Genomic DNA, 21,715 nt, shown 5'->3' with positions numbered 1-21,715 from the left:
GAAAATAAACTGTAAACATCTGCACCTAGTAGCACAAGTTTTGATGCACCCTGAATGCATCTAACTAAAGAAAAAGTTCAGCTGGGTTCAGTTTTAGTAGGTAATATTGGTCAATGCAAGAATTATGCAGAATAGAAAAGAATAATGCAGGTGTGCATTAAGCTGTCTAACCTTCTAGAGAAGATCAGCGGAAATTGACATTATTATTACTACATAGTATTTATATAGCGCCAACAGTTTGAGCAGCGCTTTACAATGTAAGGAAGACATTACAATTACAATACAATTCAAGACAGGTTGGTGAGGAGGGCCCTGCCCCTGAGGGCTTACAATCTAAAAGAGGAGGGGGAAATGATACATGAGGAGGTAGCTGTGGGGGGATTAATTATTTGAGAATGTGATGGTTCAGTGGTTAGGTTGAGGTTGGATAGGCTTCCTTGAAGAGATGAGTGTATAGGGAACGCCTAAAGACAGTCAGGGTGGGAGATAGACGGACAGGTTGGGGTAAAGAGTTCCAGAGGATGGGAGAGACTCTAGAGAAGTCCTGAAGGTGAGTATGGGAGGAGTTGACTAGGGAGCTGGAAAGCAGGAGGTCTAGGGAAGAGCGGAGTGGACAGTTAGGGTGATATTTTGAGGCAAGGTCTGAGATATAGCCAGGGGCAGAGTTGTGGATGGCTTTATAAGTTACTGTTAATATTTTGAATTTTATCCTCTGGGCGAGTGGAAGCCAGTGTAGTGATTGACAAAGGGGGGTTTCAGACACTGAGCGGTTGGTCAAGTGAATGAGTCTAGCAGCTGCATTCATGATAGACTGGAGGAGGGATATCCTGTGTAGTGGAAGGCCAATGAGGAGGGACATTACCTTTAGGTTCTATCACATAGAAAATATTGCTTCCGAATGTGGGCTACTGGTTTTTGCAGGCCCTCTAAAGTACATCCTCTTGAGAAAATAGAAAAAAACTATTTGCTGGGCTACCATCAAACCATACCTCGAACTCGATGGGCTTGTGCCTTTTTTTACCTGACTAACTATGTAAAATGACCGTTACCCAAAATGAACAATGAAAAATCTGTATAACATCTGATTGTGGAGGTTATTAGACAATTGTATACAGATTGTTTCCTTTAACCCTGTTTTTTTTTTTTTTTGGATAGAGTGAAGAGGGATTAGAATACCTCTCAGGTTTTTATTGTTATCTGTGTTCTCGTTGGGGAGATTTACCCTCACTTTTTGTCCTGGTGACCGTTATTGCTGAAAGTGAAAGAAAATCCCAAATATTGATTTGATATTCACCAGAAAAGCAACATATAGGAAATCTTCCAATTTTCTGGTCTTGTCCTGGTGACCCTACTGACCACCAGGGATTTTCCTTACTTTGGAGGGATTTCCTTTCTCTTCCTGTTGTGGCTATTGGCCAGGAAGTGAAGGGAAATCTACCTAATGGGACACAGATGGCAAACAAACTGCTGGCAGGGGTGATAACCCTTGTTTTGGCTTCAGTACTACTTTACCAGTTTTAGAATGCAGATGTTTTTATCTAGAGCATATTATATTAGTCTTGTATTTGCATTGAGTAGGGAGGGACCATGCCAATACATAATCAAAAAATGATGATAAGGTAATTCAGAAAGCAGCGATGATGTGCAAAGTGCAGGACACTATAGGAACAGTTTTAGCTTACTACAGATTAGCTATGATTGGTTGCTTATTGCACTTTGCACATTACTACAGCTTGTTGCACTGCCATATTGAACATAGTTGATGTCTAACCACCTATTGTATAACATAGAATGTATTCTGTAATATATAATGTAACCATTTGTTCCTGTGATGTCTTTCCATCCTCTAAAAACACTATGCACGATGTCTGGAACTTACAGTAACCAGTCAGATTTGTGCTATCTTTCTCTATATTTAATTGTCACATAACCCCATTTAAGGAGATCCCACCACCAAACCAATCATGCAACTATATAGTAGTATAAAATTGTATATAATTAATTTAACAAATACACTGAGTGGCCAGATTATTATGACCACCTGACGTTTGTAGGCAAATTAGCTATAATTTCGCGCTGAAGTTGCTAGAGGGCCAGACCATTATAAATAGGGAAGCAGGTTGTTTACCACGACAGTAGAAGTGATTTTTTTCTGAAGATACGGGTAAACAACGCAATTTAACAGCCTTTGAAAGTGGGATGATTGTTGGCGCTCTGAGCCATGGAACGAGTATCAGCAAAACAGCAGAATTCGTTAAATGTTCAAGAGCAGCCGAAAATCTGGGTCTGAACGTGCGAATTGTGGCCGTCAGTGACTAGTCAATGTTAGGGCAGAATGGAGAGTGGCACGACTGGTACAAGATAACAGAAGGGCAACAGTGCAGTGTCAGATTCCTCGCATCACCTTTCAACATCTCGTGGAGTCACGAGGCGGCCCAACGAAGTCATCTCGTGGAGTTATCTCGTGGCCCAACGAAGTACTGATGGGGTGGTCATAATAATCTGGCCACTCAGTGTATAAAATATCTAATCCTTGACACATAACACATATTAATATAACACATAGAAATTACACTCAGCTGGAGTGTGCAAAAAGATGGAGTATATTGTGAACCCCTTGGATATCCGAATTAGTTGTAAAGGGGCTCCATGATAATATCATAGAAAAACAGGGGTGACACACATGCCTCGTATTTATACACCAGAGGAAAAATCGGAAAAAAGGTGTATATATATATATATATATCCTGTAAGAGGGATTAATCTCACGATACTAATGTATGCAAGCCGTCGGGATCCAGTAACTGTCACAACTCTATGAGTGTGAAATGCTGATGACGAGATGGCTCAAAGTCTCCTGGATACATTATTATTATTATTATTATACAGGATTTATATAGCGCTAACAGTTTGCGCAGCGCTTTACAATATAAGGAAGACATTACAGTTACAATACAATACAAGATGGTAAGGAGGGCCCTGCCCCTGAGGGCTTATAATCTGAAAGAGGAGGGGGAAATGATACATAAGGAGGGAGCTGTGTGGGGATGAATTATTTGAGAATGTGAAGGTTCAGTGGTTAGGTCGAGGTGGGATACATAGTATTGAATTACACCAATTGTATCAATTGGATTGTAAACTCCACAAGGAGATTCTGAGCAGGTTCCAGGTAGAAAGTACAGCCGTACAATTGATAAGTATACGTATACTGGACTGGTGTCAGCAATGCCGTTGATACATTCAGCAATATCGGACAATGTCACTATATAGCGAAGTTCCGGTCAACTGCTATATTGTAAATAGTGGTGTCACATTGGAAACCCCCCATAGGTAGAAAGTAGCTTCGGAAAGGAGGGGTGTCCATAGCCGAGGTAATCCGCAAACAACACGCTAGTTCCTTAACGCGTTTCTCCCCAGCCGGGGCTTCGTCAGAAGGGTGTAGTTTCATAGAATGTATTCTGTAATATATAATGTAACCATTGGTTCCTGTCTTTCTATTCACTAAAAACACTATGCGCGATGTCTGGAACTTACAGTAACCAGTCAGATTTGTGCTATCTTTCTCTATATTTCTCGATATATACTATATTTATGGGTATAAGTACATAACCCTATGGGTTACTATAGGGGAAACTCTCTCTTTTCTACAATTTATATATAAAACATACCCTGCAGATAGTCATATTGTACCAGATGGCCTGTAGCTGTCACGTGAAGCCGATTTAATACGGAGATCAATAGGTAAGAGGCATCTTAAAATGAAATTGGTATTTGTCAATCTTGTCTTCTCAGTTGTGTGATGCCTATGTATGTCATATGGTGATGGTTCCCTTGTATGCCCTGTATTGGGGTTGATTCACCATAAAGTCTGAGAGATGCTGATTTGTTTTCTACATGTTTTTCAACAAGTGAAAATCTTGCTTCCCCTATTATTTCCATAGCGCAGTATATGCTTTTCATAAAAAGTCTAACTAAAAAGTTCTACCTGTCTTTTGCAGCTTCATTAGTTGTGAAGTTGTCCTCGGTATATGTATACCTAATTTAATTAAATGTAATTTATGTATATTTATGATGGAGTGTTTGAAAGTGCAATGTCAGCTGCTTTATGATTTACAAATACTGTTTGACTAAAGGCTGTTGTGAGTATATTTGTACTGTTCCTAAGAGAGAATTAAACTATCTACAAAGAAGTCTCGCTATTATTTACTATTCATGGGTCAGCAAGGGATCTAATAATGAACTTAAACCTCACTTATATAACATATTAGGAATAATGTCAAATATTTCTTAAATATTTCTAAATCAATACGCACACGCGCGCGCACGCACGCACACACACACACACAAATACACACGCACACACATCAGTCCTATGTGTCTAAAGTTATATTTTAGTTTTGGATGGAGTATGAAAGAGTTAGAACAGGAGAAGGCAACCTTGGTAGTCCAGCAGTGGTGAAACTATCATCTTACCTCTTCTTATGGGAGTCCTGCCTTTGGCTGTCAGTCTTGCAATGCCTCATGGGATTTGTAGATTCACAACAGCTGGAATGCTGAGTTTGCCTACCCCTGGGTTAGAACCCTGTTAAACTTTTATTGCTGTTGGGGTCACCACAGGGGAGATTCCACTCTCTGGCTTTATAACCATTGTCAACAGAACAGAAAGAAATGGGAAATCCAGTTGCCACTGGAACAGGTGGACAGGGAAATCTTCCTATACAGACACCTGTTTTGGTAACAACTGTCTAAAAGGTGATAACCACTCTTAATTCCGGAATTCCTGTTGTGTCTCAAACAGAAAAAAAAACCTGGAAAATGCTCTAATAATTCCCATTCTATACAAATCTAAAAACAAATGTTTTGGTTTATAATATACTTCAAAGCAACCCTGTACTAAAGCAACTGCCCAAACCCACAGCCTTGCTGCACACAACATTCTAGTGCTAATACTTGCCTTTCTCACTTCCTTCCAATGCTCCCATAACTACCAGTGCTCTGCTAAAGATTAAAGTCTTTGAGGAATGGGACTGTATGCTCCCATGCCCTCCCACAAAGCAGCTCTACAACATAGGTGCCAAGGGGGATGCATATTCGAGTAGGAGAATTGCCTGTCAGGAAGTTTAATTTTTAAACAGATCTTCAGAGGGTCAATAGTAGGGATTGGAGTAGCGGTCTGAAATAGGGGCTGTATAGGTATTAGAGGAAGCCTGCTCTACTTGGGAGTGGAGGTGTTGTTTTAGTGCAGGTCTGCTTTTGCACTGGCTTGTATTTAGTGCTGTCTCTCTCCTGCAGAGGTTCAACAACATTATATTACCTCTGATTCTCTCCATTGCAGTGCATAGGTATGTGAGCATGCCGGTGCTTCCACAATGCCATAAAGGCATTGTCAGGCAGGAGCAAGTGCCAGCAATGCCTACCGAATTACGGCTCTTACAGCTACTTCCCTCCTTCCAGTTTTACTTCAGCATTCAGAAACTGTGACATCAATAGTGCCTGCTCACCCTCCCGATAGGAAGAAGCACTGAGTAGGTCGCAGTGGTCATGTGATCAAACTAGATCTTAAAAAAGCATTTATAAGTATATAAGAGCAAGGCGTTGCTATGTGGGGGGGAACCAGCTATGTCCAAATTCTTTCTTATTCTTTAATAAAAGCATTACACACGAAATGCATTGAGACCTCTGTATAGAAGAATAAGCCACCAGCACACCTGAGGTCCACTTTATCATCCCATCTTTATCTTTATCAGATAAACATGGCATCACATACAAATGTAACGTTTTGGGACCTTGTGCCATCCCTTCATCAGGCAAAGATAGTATATCATATACTATTTTCAGTATCATATAGTAGGTAAGGTTGAATAAAGACACAGGTCCATCTAGTTCAACCTATGTATACGTGTGTGTGTGTGTGTGTGTGTGTGTGTGTGTGTGTGTGTGTCTGTATATGCTTGGCTCTAGTAGTTCCCATATCCTTGTATATTTAGTGAACCAAGAAACTCATCTAAAAGTTTCTTCAATTTATCAATGCCATCAGCGGATACCAGTGGCTGTGGAAGGGAAATCCACATTTTTACTACTCTCACAGTAAAAAAAAACCCTTGCAAAGTCTGAGATAAAGCCACCACTCTTCTAACCTCTTGTTTTGTCCTTGTGTCCTCAGTAGAGTTCTCAGTGTAAACATTTTATTCCGGATATTGTGGTCCACATTAATGATTTTGAAGATTTAAATTAGATCCCCCCTTAAACACTTTACTCTTTAATAAGGAGAACAAGTTTAATTTCTGGAGGCGATCTTCATAACACAGGCCTTCCATCACTTTTATTACTTGTGTAGCCTAAGCCCTAGATTTATATATTTAAATAATTTTTGGGGGTTTCTTTTGCTTTCTGATGTGCTGTGTACCTTGTACTCTATTTTTGCAGCCACTGACGCTTTTCACGTATACACATTTGCTTGGTAAAGTCTCCATGAAACGCGTCAGTGGTCTCAGTGCATCTCATGTGTTATGCTTTTATGAAAGAATAAAGACGGAGTTCGGACATAGCTGGTATGTGGTCATCCAATTTTCCCCTACAGTGGTTGTCAGTAATGAGATGGGCAAGCACATGGCTATAGCAGGCCAGCGTGGACTAACCTAGAGGGACACACTGCTTCTCATAGATATACTATTACTTCAGATGCTGTTTATTTTATTTAGGGATGTTCAGATACCAAGTACCTTACTCGGTACAAGTACAGATACTTTTCCAGCTCCAAGACTAGACTAGAGAAAAATTAAAAAGTTAGGAGTAATTTGTAAGGAGCATACGGAGCTCCTGGGATTTGTGCATCTCTGTTTTAATGCATTACTTTTTTTTAATAAATATATATATAAATGATGCACCGATACCCTTTTTTCCTGACCAAGTACTGATACTTGTCCAAGTACTCACAGATACAAGTACTGATACATTTTTGTTTATTGTCATGAGATAGTTTTTCTGAAACAATACAGACTAATGATTTTAGGACAGTGGTGGAGCGCCAGAGCCCGGTACCAGCTGCAAACGCTGCAACCCTGGTAGTTCTCATGAAAATGCCAAATATTGGCACTGGTATCTGAACATCCCTAATTTTATTCAATGTATTTTTGACACTATAACTCTAAACAATGTAAAGAATGTATTTTCTGGTCTTAATTATAACCTCAATCAATCTATGAATTGCAATAGCACTTGTGACACCCTGAAGTGCTCTTAAGTCATGTTAAAGGCTTCTTCATTATAGGATGTCATTTTAGCATACCTTACGTGCTATTGCATGCCTTTTAGATTGATTAATCAGGGCCTAAATTATTAGGACTGCTGGCCCTACATTGCACATACTGATGTTGAGAGATGCAGCTAGTTGAGCAGCGAAGAGGACCGGCTTCAGGGAACTGGTCATACAGAGAGAAGGAAGCCTGCAGGAGAGAGGAATAGGGTAAATATTTCAGCTTAAACCTTACCCCCATAGTTTAATCCCCGGTTAGATCAATGATGGGACTTATTTTTCCTTCTGGTGACACCAACTATAAGGGCTTATTTTTTCCCATGGACAAATAAGATAGGGAATATTTTTGTATGCACTGAAGAACAATATAAGAGGCACTGACCAGTGATCCCTGCAGTCTGTATGCTGTGCATTACATAGGCCTGAATCCTTCACTGTATACATGACATATTTCTGAATGAAGGATTTATTGTCTCATCTTTTGCTTGTTGCTGTGTAGCTCCCAACTATTTTAATGAAGTTCTTTTTTAAGGTAGGCTCAGACAGAGTTAGCTCTCTGTCTGGTGTGCAGAAAGCATATGTTGTAGAAGTTTTATTTTTTTTTTAATTATATTTTGTCCTGATACTTGTGTGTTTTAATATTCAGGGCAATACTGCCCTTGCACCAAAGTATATAAGCTACCTCAACCCAGCACACATCACTGTGTTAAATACTGCATGTTAACATGCACGCAGTAACCACCATCACCACCACGCACCAGACAGGTGTGAAGGAGATCTAAAGGATCATGACTACTAACAAGCTTAGGCCTAAAAAACTATAATAGTATGTAACATATAACCTTTCCCAAAGATGGCATGGAGACTGATTGAGCTGAAAAGGGCAAGGCCACTGCTTATTGAAAATTTCCAACATAAGTACATAACCTAGATATATTGTTGGCACACCTGAAGTTGTCTAAAAAGTGATCTGACCTTACCATTAGTGTCAGATATGCATTAGACCGACCAAAAGTTCCACTTGAGGGCTTAGCCAATTAGAGCAACATTAAACATTGGCAAGGCCAAACAGCCAGTAAAGCTGTGACAAACATCTATAAAATGGGTGGGTGGGGGCCTGCAATTCTTCTGAAGGCTGAAGTTCTTCAGGTCAGCAGTGCATGCCTCAGCAAAATCTTTACAGGAGTTCATGCTCCACCCAATCACCCTATGCCATGGTGGCCGATCACAACGGAAACCTTTTCTGTGTTATGTCCACTTACTGAGCAATGCTTGCACCAGTCAAGGTTCCTTTTCACCAAGGACTCAAGGATCAGCCCCTGCCATCTTATATGTCTTGGGTAATCCAATATAAAGCTCTAGCTGCCATAGTTGCTGTCTCTGTGCTGTCCACCTGGCAATTCTGGTGGACAGGAACAATGTTTGTGTTTCATAAAGCCCCAACATAATGGTCACAGCACATGTGCACACCCAGAAACTCAAACTCACATATCTCACAGTAGATTCACCAAGCGATAGAAGATAGTGTCAATGTTTTCACTTTCCAGCTTCCATCAAAAAATGGAAATATCAGTTTTAGTTGACCGGGGCTTTTAATGATTAGGTCAAAAAACAATCAATGATATAAAATTATATATACAGAATATACACATACTATTTGCTGTGTATATAAAAGGCATATTGCAGCGTTACCACTTTACCACTTTTAAATGTTGTTTAGTCCTTGTGGTAGCAAAACCAGTCAGTGGCAGTATGTAGGGGTGAAAGTAACATCCATTTTGTGTTTTTACATCCAGTTTTTACAGCTCTAACAACTTTAAATGTCATTTTTATAGTGAACTGAAGCCAACCATTATTTACTATAAATACCGAATGTCTCTGTTTGCTTATTGCTTTTATCAGTGATATTTGTTCATGCTCATATGTACTTCTGGCATTAGAAAATGTCTTTTATTACTTTAACAGTCTGGAAATCAGCACTCAGAGCTATTATAACCTACAGATGAAAGTACGGGCTGTGGAAAGTGGGGCTATGTCTTTCACTAGAGTGTTGATAATGTGGTGAGTTGAGTTCTCTGTTACAGTTACACACATCTCTCAGGTTAGGATTGAGGTCAATGTTACAGCCTAGTAATATTTCACATCATGAAGCCAAGGAAGCGTGCACAAGCTGGTCACAAAGTAAAACACAGCAGACAGCTTGATGATTGCAATGTCAGTCACCATAGGCAGTCATTAATTATTACAATACACAGAGTTCCAGAAGTCAGCGGTAACATTCTTCCAAGTAAACAGATGAAAATAAAGTTTTTTTATAGTAATGAAAACTACCATACATTTATTTTATTTTTTTGCGGGATTATCTATCTTTTTTTTTATATAGCAACAGAGATAGTATAAGGAGCACCAGCAAATCTGTTCCTTGTACAGTACATTTTCATTGGTGGTGTTAATAGCAAAAGTGTACATCAGGGGTCTCAAACCTAATTCACTTGGGGGCCACTCGACAAAATGTTTTCTCCCATGGGGGCCGGTTGCCAAATGTCATACTTTAAAATAAAAATGAACTATATCCGGTATGGTACTACAGACACTAATATACTCACAACAAGGCCCCATTCATATCTGTAAGTTTAGGTGTGATTAGGGATCCCTGCACCAGAAACTTCCATTTTCCTGTAGCAGGAATCCCTAATCTGACGTTTAAAAGTGGCAGCTGTCACTCATTCAAGTTAATGATCAGGTGAATGCTGGGAATGTAGGCACAACAATCTTTTGTGGGTGTTTTTCTGGGAATAAATGACACTGTAATGTTCATTTCTAGATTTAAAAAATGGCGGCCCTCTTCAAATTGGGGCTTAATTGCAAATAAGTAAATACTAGGAACTTAGGTATGGAAAACTTTTGCGGGCTCTTTTTAGAAATATATGACACTGTAATGTTGATTTCTAGATTTAAAAATGGCTGCTTGAGGTCCTGTTTAAAAAGAGGCCTACAACAAGTGATTTAAGTGCTGTGTAAGTACTGTGCATGAGGCACAGGTTCTGCACATGCAGCTAGTTTGAAAGTTGGGCAAGTCGAGAAGGTTCTGCACTGCAAATTAAAAAAATGTGCTTAAACCATATGATTCACACTTCAAAGTGTGTAGCGGATCCCTCAGACTATTGGTTGTACAGTCTGGACCACTAACCATAGCTAGAACAGTACACTGTCAAATTTATACCACAATTAATCCTGCCTGGTCTCTGCCTTTGGAAGTGTGGTGTAGAAAACTGCTTACATACCATGCAATGTAATACAGTTTTCTTGATTTTAGCAAGGCTGGTGGGGGTCCTGTTCAAAATTGGGTCTAGTACAAATGATTAAATACTTTGTACAAAGGTACTACAATCTTAAAACTGCTTAGAAAGTGTGAATCCAGTCTGCACAATTGTGTTGCCTCTTTCTTTGCAATATTACACTCTACTCTGGATTTCCTAATTAAAACTTGCCCACTGGCCCCTATTGAAAATGCTGCCTAGTAAAAGTGCTTGCATAATGTGTATGCAGTCAGTACAATATTTCTGATTATTTTATTGATTGTAAGCCTGCCTTTTGTCCATCTGTTAAAGTGCAACCTACTAAAGCAATTCATATAATGGGTATGCACTTAACAATATTTTTGTCTTTTTCTCAATTAAATAATATCCTCCAATTGTATTTACTTGTTAAAACCTGTCTGGTATCTGCAGCCTATTAAAGTTGTTTACATAATGTGCTTCCAATACGTGAACTATGTCTGGATTTTCTGACTGAAATACTATTTTCTTTTTTTATTATTAAAAGACTCCCTGGTTTCTCCCTTTGAAATTGCAGCCTTGTATAAGTGCTTACATACTGTGGAACTGGTCTGCGCAATATCTCTGGCTTCTGTGTTTGATAAAATACACTGTAATTTTTATTTTTTATTTATTTTATGTTATCTTTATTTTTTTTTAAATAATTTGTATTTCAAATTTCAGCTATAACTTTTAGTTGTGTGTAAATAACAGTCTGTTCCAGACCTTTTCTTAAAAGTACTGTGCACCCACAGAAGCAAGCATCTTCACCCTAGGTCATTAAAATGCAGCTACTCAGTCACACATTTCAGCCATTACAGTGTAGGCTCTGTCAGTCATGACATGTGCAACAGGGCAGGCTAGTACCTAATGCCCATGAAGAGCCACTTCCCACCAGTGTTCCCACCTTAACACATAAGCACTTGTAGGACCACCTCCAGCAAGTGGTCCAGCATGGATACTCAAGATTTTATGAAAGTGATCAGTAACACGGTGTGCACCCCAATTAATGCGCACACCCAAATCCCTGGTTATAAAAATGCAGCTTCTTAGTTACCAATTCACCTCACTGTACATGTGCTGCAGGGCAGGCTAGTTCCTCAAGCACATGTTGGGCCATCTCCCACCAGTGTCCCAGCCTGAACAACCAAAAGTTAACAAATGTTATCACTTGAAAGCATTTTAGGTAGGTTTGAGTCACAGATACTGACAAGCAAGCTGTAAATGAGTGTCAGAAAAGTTTCAGAACTACTTATGCCAGGTCAATGACTCGTACAGCATGGACATTAAAGACTCAGAAAGACAGCCAGGGAACTAGCATTTAAAAGGAGAGGTCAGCAATGGCAGTACTGATTTCTCATAGCAGTTTTGCTTTAACATAGCAATGTTTGAAATTGCTGTGCAAGGACAACTTTCTGTATTACTTTTAACTACAATAAAATGTATCTAACCATGCCATTACTAGAGATGACTGCAGTGCATTACATCACATAATCAGGATAAAATATTTACTCTAGCACTATGCTTACCGTTGCCTATTCTATAATAGTTAATAATTCTTCACAACAGTCCATTTGCACACCACGGTTATTTAACTATCCTGCATTATGTATATGTGGACTTATGTACTTCTCAGTAATAACTCCATCCTTTGCCCCGCAGCCTAATGACGATACATTTAGCATTATGGCTGTTTCAAAGATAATTCTGGCATGTTCCTGCAGGCTGTGTGTTGCAATGTGGTACTAAATTCTTATTCCTATCTACCTGTATATCAGAGTACATGTGTTGTGTTCTGCTAAGGCAGTGCATACTGTACATTCAGTAGCAATTATTTATTACCTTATCTTTTCTAAAAAAAATTTTTTTTACAGCAGAAATAAAGCAAGATCCTTACAGTCTAATCATGCAGTACTAGGGATGAGCTTTGGGTTCAGGCTTACCATAAGTTTGCCCTGAAATCTAGCTGTTTGCTGTTCAGAAAAACAGTTAACTAATGGGTTTCTTGCCACCATAGCAACCAGTTACCAATTACGCTATTTGTGTCCCTTGAACTGCAGTGAGGTGACCAAAAATTAGGGTTTTCTAATGTGCCAAACTTCTGCCTGTAAAGTCTGGGTTTCCATAAACCTTTTGTCAGAGTGTGTGTGGAGTTGGAGCAGATAGGGTCAGCTGAAGGAGAGACAATTACTGCTGTACAGTGCTACACAATATAGTGCTACATACAGAGCTATACAGTACTATATAGCTAAATGAGGGATAAGGGTTAGTCAATGAGGCCTACAAAAGACTGCTGAAAGACTGTGTATTGGTACTGTCAGTATGAAATGTGTACCATATTCCTTCAATTTTAATGTGAAAACTGTGAACTTTAAATTGTTATTTTGTCTTCCACGGGTAAATTAAGGATGTGATTTAGCCAATCTGGCTTACAGGAGATTGTTAAAATACTGTGTATGCAGTGTGTACAACATTGCTTCTATTGTATTGTGAAAAATATAAACTTTAAAACTTTGCCCTCCAAGCTTAATGTGTTTTAGCAAATGAGGCCTACAAGAGATTGTTAAAATAAACCCTATGCAGAGTATGCATATTTCTTTTATGTTATTGTGAAAGATATACACTTTAAATTGTTTTTGCCCTCCAAAGCTACATGATAGTGTGCTTTAGAAAACGAGGCCTACAAGAGATTGTTGACATACTGCCTATGTAGTGTGCCATATGCCTTTGATTTTAATGTGAAAAATATAAACTTAATTTTTTTTTGTCCTCAGAAGCTAAATAAGTTATGTGGTTTAGCAAATGAGGCCTACACGATATTGTGGAAATGCTACGTATTCAGTGTATGCTATGGTACTTTTATTTTATTGAGAAAAAAAATATGCACAATAATTTTTTTTAAATTATGCCTATGCAATGTGTACCATGTTGCTTCTATTCTATTGTGAACAATATCATGTTTAAATTGTTTTTAGTCCGCTAATGCTAAATGAGGGATGGCGTTTAGCCTCTGAAGCCTATAAGAGATTGCTTAAAGATTGCATATGCAGTGTGCATCATGTGTTTTTTTTACATAATTGCGAAAAATATATACTTTACATTGATTTTTTTGTCCTCCAAAGCCACATGATTGTGTGTTTTAGCAAATGAGGCTAACAAGAGCTGGTTAAAATAATGTGATTTGTACAATATTACTTCTACTTTATTCTCAACAATATAAAGTTTGTTTGTTGTTCAAAACTACACAAGGCTTGTGGTTTAGATTTTTTTAAATAATACCTATGTAGTATGTACAACATTCCTTCTATTTTATTGTGAATAAATATACATTTCAAATGTTTTTGGTCTCCATAGGTAAATGAAGGATGTAGTAAAGTAAATGAGGCCTATAAGAGATTGTTGAAATACTGTGTTGGCAATGTGTGCCATATTTCTTATATTTTAATGAGAAAAACATTAACTTTAAATAGTTTTTTGTCTTCCAAAGCTAAATGAGGGATGTATTTTAACAAATTAAGCCACAAGAGATTGTTGAAAAAATGCCTATACCGTGTGTACTATATCCCTTATATTTTATTTTAAAAAATATACATCTTAAAGTATGTTTTTGTCCAACAAAGCTGCTTGATATATGTGGCTTAGCAAATGAGACCTACAAGAGATTGTGTAAATAATACCAATGCAGTCTAAACAACATTCTTTCCTTTTCTTATTCTTTTCCTTGTAAAAAATACACTTTATTGTAGGTATCTGGTCTGAACAGCTACATGCGGTGTGTAATTTTTTAATAAATGTGGCCTACTTCAAAACCTTCAATGTTGTCTATATAGTTTGTACAAAAGTTACAGTGTTTGTGAATTTTAAACCTGCCTAGTCCCTGCTTCTGGAACTGCAGCCTAGAAAAGGCTGACATTTTGTGCATGAAGCCTATTCCATATTTCTGGCCTTTGTTTTAGATATAATATACTATAATGTGCATTTCATGATAAAGCCTGCCTCAATTCACCTAAATTGCAGCTTAGTAAAATGGCTTATATGATGTGCAGCATGTCTACACAGTATTTCGGGACATAAACTGCCATGCCTTTCCCTCTTCATATGCGGTCTAGAAAAACTGATTACATAATGTACATTAACTTTGAACAATATTTCTGGCTGCCGTTCCGGAAATAATACACTCTAATTTTTATTTTATGATGAAAACTGCCTCGTCTCTCCCTTTTGTATTGCAACCCAATCAAGATGCTTACATATTACCCACTGTGGGTGCTATATGCCTGGCTATTGTCTTTGAAATACAGCACTGTAGTTATTATTTTACTATATCAACTGCCTTGTCTCTGGAATGTGGAGTTGAGGTTTTGAAGTGTTTTAGTTCACCCTTATTTGATATTTTATTAAACATTTTAGACAAATCAGTGCGGTACTGCAAAAAATAAATTCACAAGCTATGAACTATAAAACTGTTTTGCCACTGTTTGGAAATTGGTACGAAGTTTAGAGCTTTTTTTTTCTATGAGTGTAACCCCCCCCCCCCCCCCCAAAAAAAAAAAAAGTGTTGCAGATGCTAGTTCCACCACTCCGTTCATGCCTTTTACTGTTAGATAAAAAATCAGGTTTAATGGCAAAAACTACCTTGAAAAGCCTTTTTTTTCAAATTAAAATTAATCAGTTTAGAGTGCTGCTGCTGTATTCAGTCAATGCTAAAGTAACATAATCTATTACACATGCTAAATATGTGATGCCAGAGTATGGATTCACAGACCTGTCTGTGAGAATTGAACTGCTCTGCAACACCACATACAGTTTAAACTTCAAAGCATGTAATTAAAAGGATTGGTGTTTTTACATGTTGCCCTCAGTCACATAAAACCGAGGACCCTCTCCCAGCTAAATTATATATTTTTTATTTTCTTTAAACCCCAGGGCAGTGCCCAGTTCCCACATGCCCCTGATTTAGCATCTCCTTGCCTATTAGCTTTGAAAAAAAGCCAGAATTGATTTTCAATATTTGCCATGCATTGACTTCAATAGGGTTCTGATTAAAGTTTGCAATTTCTGGAATTCACAATGCATTACCCAGCACACCTCCCGTAAACAGACATTTGTCTCTTCCCTAGCAAGGAAATTTTGCTGAACATTATTTTGTGATTTATGCCAACAGTCATCCCAGTTTTGGTCCTTGGGTCTGTGTGGTGTAAACATTTATGTTACCTTAGTGTATTAATGTTACATTGTACTTTCTGAGTACACAGGCTGTGAAGGATGATAGATGTGACTGGCAGGCAAAAGCACAATATTTCCCAATGTGTGAGATGGGTAGCATGCCCAAGATATTGAGCAACCTGCTTGGCACAGTTTAAGGGTTGTTAGTTTCTGGCAGTAAATGGCATTTTACAGGGTGAAAGTAATTGATCCCCCACCCTGGGAGAAAGGCTCAATACATTTCTTCCCGATTTGGAAACATAATAACTACATATGAGGAAATAATTAGGATATAGAAAAATGCACTAACATTTTGTAACTCATGGTATTTTAATTTCCATTCAACATAAAAAATAGATGCAACACCTTAGACATTAAAACCAATGTATACTGTTGCTTTGTCAATGAAGGGTAAAGCAACATATTCCATTTAACACCAACCTCCCCAGAAGCACATACCCACCTTTCTTTTATACCACCACTGGTCTGTTCAGCTGCTGTGAGCAAAGAGTAATAGCTGGTACTTCCAGGTATGGTGGGAGCATGACTTACTTTACATCCTTCCAGGCCCAGTGTTGTCACATAGAGAGTACTCAGCTCTAGGTAAGTTTTTTCCCAGAAATTCCTTTACTCACTCCTGGTGGCCACATCTAAACCATTAAAACAGTTTCAACATGCTTATTTGCTGTCTAGCTGAGAAGTGTACTTCCAGTACAAGCTCTCTTGCATTCGATCTTAATTTTCTTTGCAAATCACCAGCCACAGCCACCACTAGGGTCTTTAGCATCTGACATTTACCTGCTTACCAATGGAAATTAAAGAACAAACTTCTTTCATTTTTACTGTAGCTGTGTTGCAATTAAATTTATAGCAATGTTATCAGTTCTGCCAAGTTTAATTGTGTGGTCTACAGACCAGCTTTCCCTTATGTTATGGAGATTAAGAGGGGAGGAAGTGTTCTGTAGTCAGGATCAGGAGCAAACAGCCTTAGGTGAAAACTATGCTCCTCCCCAGATGCAGAACGGCAAGTGAGCATTGTCACTCTAGGACAAGAGTTCTCTGACTGGCAGGATCACCAGGTAAAAAAAAGGGGGGAAAAAGCCTGAAAAATTAAAACTAATGCAACCAGCACATCTAAGGACTGGTAAGCTGCAATATTTTACATTTTTGTTCATGGGTTTAGATAATTACAGATGACATACACATAGTTGAACTGATATGTATTAGCAGTTTTATAGCTGAGTATAGAATATCCCTAATCCTGTGTAAAAGTTTTTTTTGCGTTTGTTTTAAAAACATAAAATCATTTTATTATCACAGCTAGTTAGAGCACATGGCATGACAAACCTAAGCACACTCTTTATCAAGGTCCGCAGGGCTGAACATAGACAGGATGCACGGCTGGTTATAGGACTCTTGCAAATATATCAATTTGCAGCATGCTAGGAATGTAATTGTGTCACATTTGTTATGTATCAGAGCCATCTGTACCCAAATGAGAACAGAGTGTATTCCATGTGTTAAACCGACAAAATATCTGTCATTATTTATCTCACCCTATGCACAAGGAAAAGAGAAATGTGGCAATCATTACATATCTGTCCATTTTTATCAAGGAATACCAAGTTCAAAAATGTGTCTCTAATTGTAATGCTGTCAATAAAACAACACAATATTTCACCACTAATAAAGTGTTGCTAAAACAGGTCTAATATACTCCATGAAGACATAGGCCAAATATGTAATCATGGCTGGACTATTAATTAAATAAATTATGCTGTGAAATGGACTTGTAATTGTATGGTTTTATAGAATTTGCTATATATCATCATAACATGAAATGTCCATTCTCAGGCAACACAATCCCTGGCACAGAGGTAAGGCATTCATATGTCAATATGTGAAGTTGTGCAGTTTTTAATGATAGACTATCAAACCTGCCCATTAATTTGTTCTTGTGAAAGGGCCTATGCATTATACATGAGCCATGAAAGGAGCCTCTGCACCACTAGACTCTTCTTTGAAGTAATCCGATGTTTAACTGACTTTGCAATACACACTGAAAGGGCAAACACACATGTTGCTTAGGTTTGATGACCACTGTTGAATGTAGCCATTAGATGGTATAATACTCGAGTCAAGAAAGTAACAACACCGCTCCTCCATGGTTGGACAGGGGAAACCTTCGGGTGAGCTCATCCTCCCTCCAATATCATCGAACCCAGCAAAGAAAAGAATCTGGCCACACATTGCAAACATCTCTGGGAGGAAAACTTTAGTGTAGACTATCTACAAGCCCTTGATTGGGTGAAATGCATCAGCAAGTCGCAGACCTAGGGCTGTATGGGCTGCAATAAAGTTGCTCTCCCTGAAAACTTTCTGATGTGCAGCCAGATACTTTTCATTGTTGGGTTAGATGATACAAGTTACCATTCCAGCTGTGTGTTGTCTATTTGTATGAAGGCCTTTTCTACTTATATTTAATATGAGTGATATATAACAAATCACACCGAACACAGCTCAGCACATTCTCAGTAATAGACATGTGCACCAGCAAAAAATTTGTTTAGTTTCGTTTCGTTTTGAAAAAAAATAAAAATTCATTTAGTTTAGTTTCGTTTTTCGGGTTAGTTTCGGACGAAATTCATTAGCGGTAGTCCTGCCGAAATTCGTTCATGTAAAAAAAACAAAAACTTTACTCTCCCATGCCTGGATTTGAACCAGCAGACTTCACAATAGCAATCCTGTGCTTTAACCACTACTCTATAGCCTCTGTACTTTTATTATAGAAGCATTTGATATATATGAATGCACGAGCCGTGACGTCATGTTCCAGGAGACAAAGTTGACTTTCAAACTGAATGTCATTTTTGTTAGTTTTCGTCGGATTCGGGTGGTCGTCAGCGACGGGACTTTTTTTATTTCGGCGGGTCGGCGGGGGTGCTGCATCCTGATCCTGACTGATTACATATCTTTAAAATTCGTACCAGACCTTAAGGGTCTGGTATGGCTTGTGGGGGAAACATCACGCTTTTTTTTTTTTCATTTTCTGCAGTCTGTAAAAAAAAATTATTCATTTTGCTGCAACAGAATTCGTCCAATAACGAATCTCGTTGCAGCAAAATGACATTAGGAAAAAAAAATGACATTTAGTCATTTAGGTCAATAGGAGAATGCCAATTCAAAAGCAAAGAAAAAAAAATCTGTATCCATTAATCTCCCACGCCTGGATTTGAACCAGCAGACTTCACAATGGCAATCCTGTGCTTTAACCACTACACTAAAGCCTCTGTACTTTTACCATAGAAGCATGTGATATATATGAATTTTTCCTAATGTCGTTTTGCTGCAACAAAATTCGTACAATAACGAATTTGGGGAAATCGAGAATTTCGGATTCCTTTGCATTCGTCTTAGCTTTAATTCGGAATTCGGATGCATCCGAATCTCCGAATTTCCGAAAATTCGTCCAAAACGAATTTCGGAACGAACTAAATCGCACATGTCTACTCAGTAATAATACCTCAAGGATGTGTGATGAAGGTCCCTTGATACTTAAGGAAAGGGAGCCCTAATAGCTGAAAGCATGGCCATTCAAATTGCAGTAATTGTGCATAACCCCCTGTCCTTTAGGTAGCTTTGGTAGGATTAGTTAGGTAGAGAACAGGGGAGGAGGAAGCAACATAAAGTGCACAATGAGTGTAATTACCACCCTCTCGGAGCACGACCAGCAATCATGAATTCGGTCCCTGAAGCATCCAACACCAGTAGACTGCACCTTGGGCTGTTGCTTATGGGTTCAAATAGTGTTCTGCAGAGAGTGAGGGAGCTGTTGGAGAGGTGTGCAGCTAACTGCCTTCTTCCTTATTATCGAGAGGTCTGCCAATTGCTCCTGCTGATCCAACACTGAGTGCCCTGCCACATAATGAACCTGCTAGGAGGCCCAAAATTTGCCCACATCTTCTAGTTTGCACCTGGATTGCAGAAGGAAGAGAAGTGCCGATGATGCCTGTACTGCCGGCGCTTCAGGCTCTAGTACATTTGAGACACGCTGCAGCCATATCCTCACCCCTTCCCATCCCAGCAGTCAGGAATAGGAGCAGGCCACTCTACTGCTCGGGCTTCTAGGAGCCCACTGTCAGCACTGAAGCAAACCAAGGTTGGGGGCTCTGCCTCCGTGTTACTAAATAACCGGACTTGGCATCCTGCTAGGCTCCACCACAGCTCATGCACATTTATCTATGCATCTCCAGCATTCAATGAAGGGGGTGGATAAGCCCTACATTCAGGCATCCCCCCTTTTCCAGACAATCCAATGACAGCCTGCTAGATACGTCAGCTAGAGAAACTATACCAGCAGGGATGGGCTATTTTTTCCCATGCTCCTCAGCTTTATCTAGTGGCCATAATGCAGGATTTATCTGTTACTATAGCAGACCTGGAAAGAAAATATGCTTATTTTTGCCTCCATTCCCACAGAAATAATGCACATGCAATTTCACAGGGTGAATCTCTATGTGAATTGTTTATGAATTCACCCCTTAGGGCCTTGTAACATATTACATATGTGTTATTGATTCACTAGTTAACAGAGCAGACAGATGCCCTCCAATTTGAATTGACACCTTTTGGGCCTGAAGATCAGAGGAACTGACACGTAGATGATAACAACTCTCTGACAGGTACTGTAGGCTCCTGAGCAGATGAGGAGAGGTAGATAGTTGTCACCTCCCCCAGCCTCAAAGGGGTGTTTATGATACAAAACACAATCACCTAGAGATCAACCAAACTGTTATATGGGACTTGCTTGCTGCAGTCAAGTGGTTTCTGTATTCGTTTCCATTAAAATTATACGCTAGTGTCGGAAATCCTAACCCCAACCAAGAATTCAGAACCAGTTGGTCCATGTAACCTATGGCCCACATCTATACCTCTATAAATTGAGCAGCTTGAAAAATGAACTTTGTATAAGTCTGGGAGATTGTATTTAAAGACATGGCATTTACATAATTTTGGTGTTCTCCCACCAATAGGCTAAAAAAAATACTGCCTAAACAGTAACATTTATTTTTGTTTTTTTTCTCCCTTTTTTATTTTCACAGTGAATAGCCAATGTTCTATGTATAATTGTCTTTCTTCCCTTTTTTTGTAACTGTTATTTGTGTATATTTTAATGCATTTCCCTGTTTAGGGATATTAAATTATAAAATCAATAAGTGGCTTCTGTGTACTAAGCTAAATATTAATACTCCTAGAGAGATTTTGTATTGGGATACCGGTGTCTGTATGCTCAGTTGTAAGCTTGCAGATGTATCTGTATGAAATTGCTTTGTGTGGCTGCTAATTGCATGCCAGTTAGTGTCAGCATGTGGAAACTATTGTACCTGCCAGATAGGGATCAGTGTGTGTGTATGGTTGGATAGCCGACCAGCCAGCTGGCAAACTGCAAGTGGTGGCAAGCTACCCTAAGCCATGCGTATGGTGTGTGTGGGTGCATATGTGTCGTAGGAATAGTGATCACACAAGGGTTTTAGCCTGTAGGAGAGGTTGAGGAATCGTAGAAGTGTGTGGTACCTATTTGGCTGCAGCACATGTGTGTGTGTCCAGCCTACTGGAAGAGAGTCACCCTCCATTGGTGACCAGTGTTATTACAGGCTGTGATAATTGTTTCACAAAACTCTGTTTAATATGCCCAAAGATATGCCCAAAAATATGCCCAAAGAAAGTTCTTGCTCCTTCTCCACCAAGCGAAGGGGCCCCGCTCGTTAACAAGTCTGTGTGCGTGGGTGCCTTTGACAGGCCGATTCACACAGTCACATTTTATTTTTCTGCATTGTGGCAATGCACCAGAATGTACGAAAACAGACAACCATACATTTTTTCTGACACAGTGCACAACAATGCACATGGGACAGAGGTGCAGTGCCTTAGTGCAGGG

The 21,715-nt window shown here is 39.0% G+C and overlaps 1 long non-coding RNA gene across 1 annotated transcript in view; it reads right to left on the bottom strand.

The window, feature by feature from the left end:
• Positions 1-1,596: 1,596 nt before the first annotated feature.
• LOC108798754 overlaps positions 1,597-21,715 on the bottom strand; it is a 21,637-nt gene continuing 1,518 nt past the window's right edge. The window contains exons 2-4 of the long non-coding RNA XR_001941974.1: positions 18,472-18,475; positions 15,824-15,828; positions 1,597-1,692 (exon numbers count right to left, since the gene is read on the bottom strand). This is a non-coding gene — a long non-coding RNA (uncharacterized LOC108798754). The remainder of the gene's footprint in view (positions 1,693-15,823; positions 15,829-18,471; positions 18,476-21,715) is intronic.

Source organism: Nanorana parkeri, unplaced genomic scaffold (assembly GCF_000935625.1).
Source record: "Nanorana parkeri isolate BGI_ZX_2015 unplaced genomic scaffold, ASM93562v1 scaffold1551, whole genome shotgun sequence".
Taxonomy (NCBI): domain Eukaryota; kingdom Metazoa; phylum Chordata; class Amphibia; order Anura; family Dicroglossidae; genus Nanorana; species Nanorana parkeri.
Note: the sequence above shows the minus strand (reverse complement) of the source record. Positions and strands in the feature narration are given on the sequence as shown.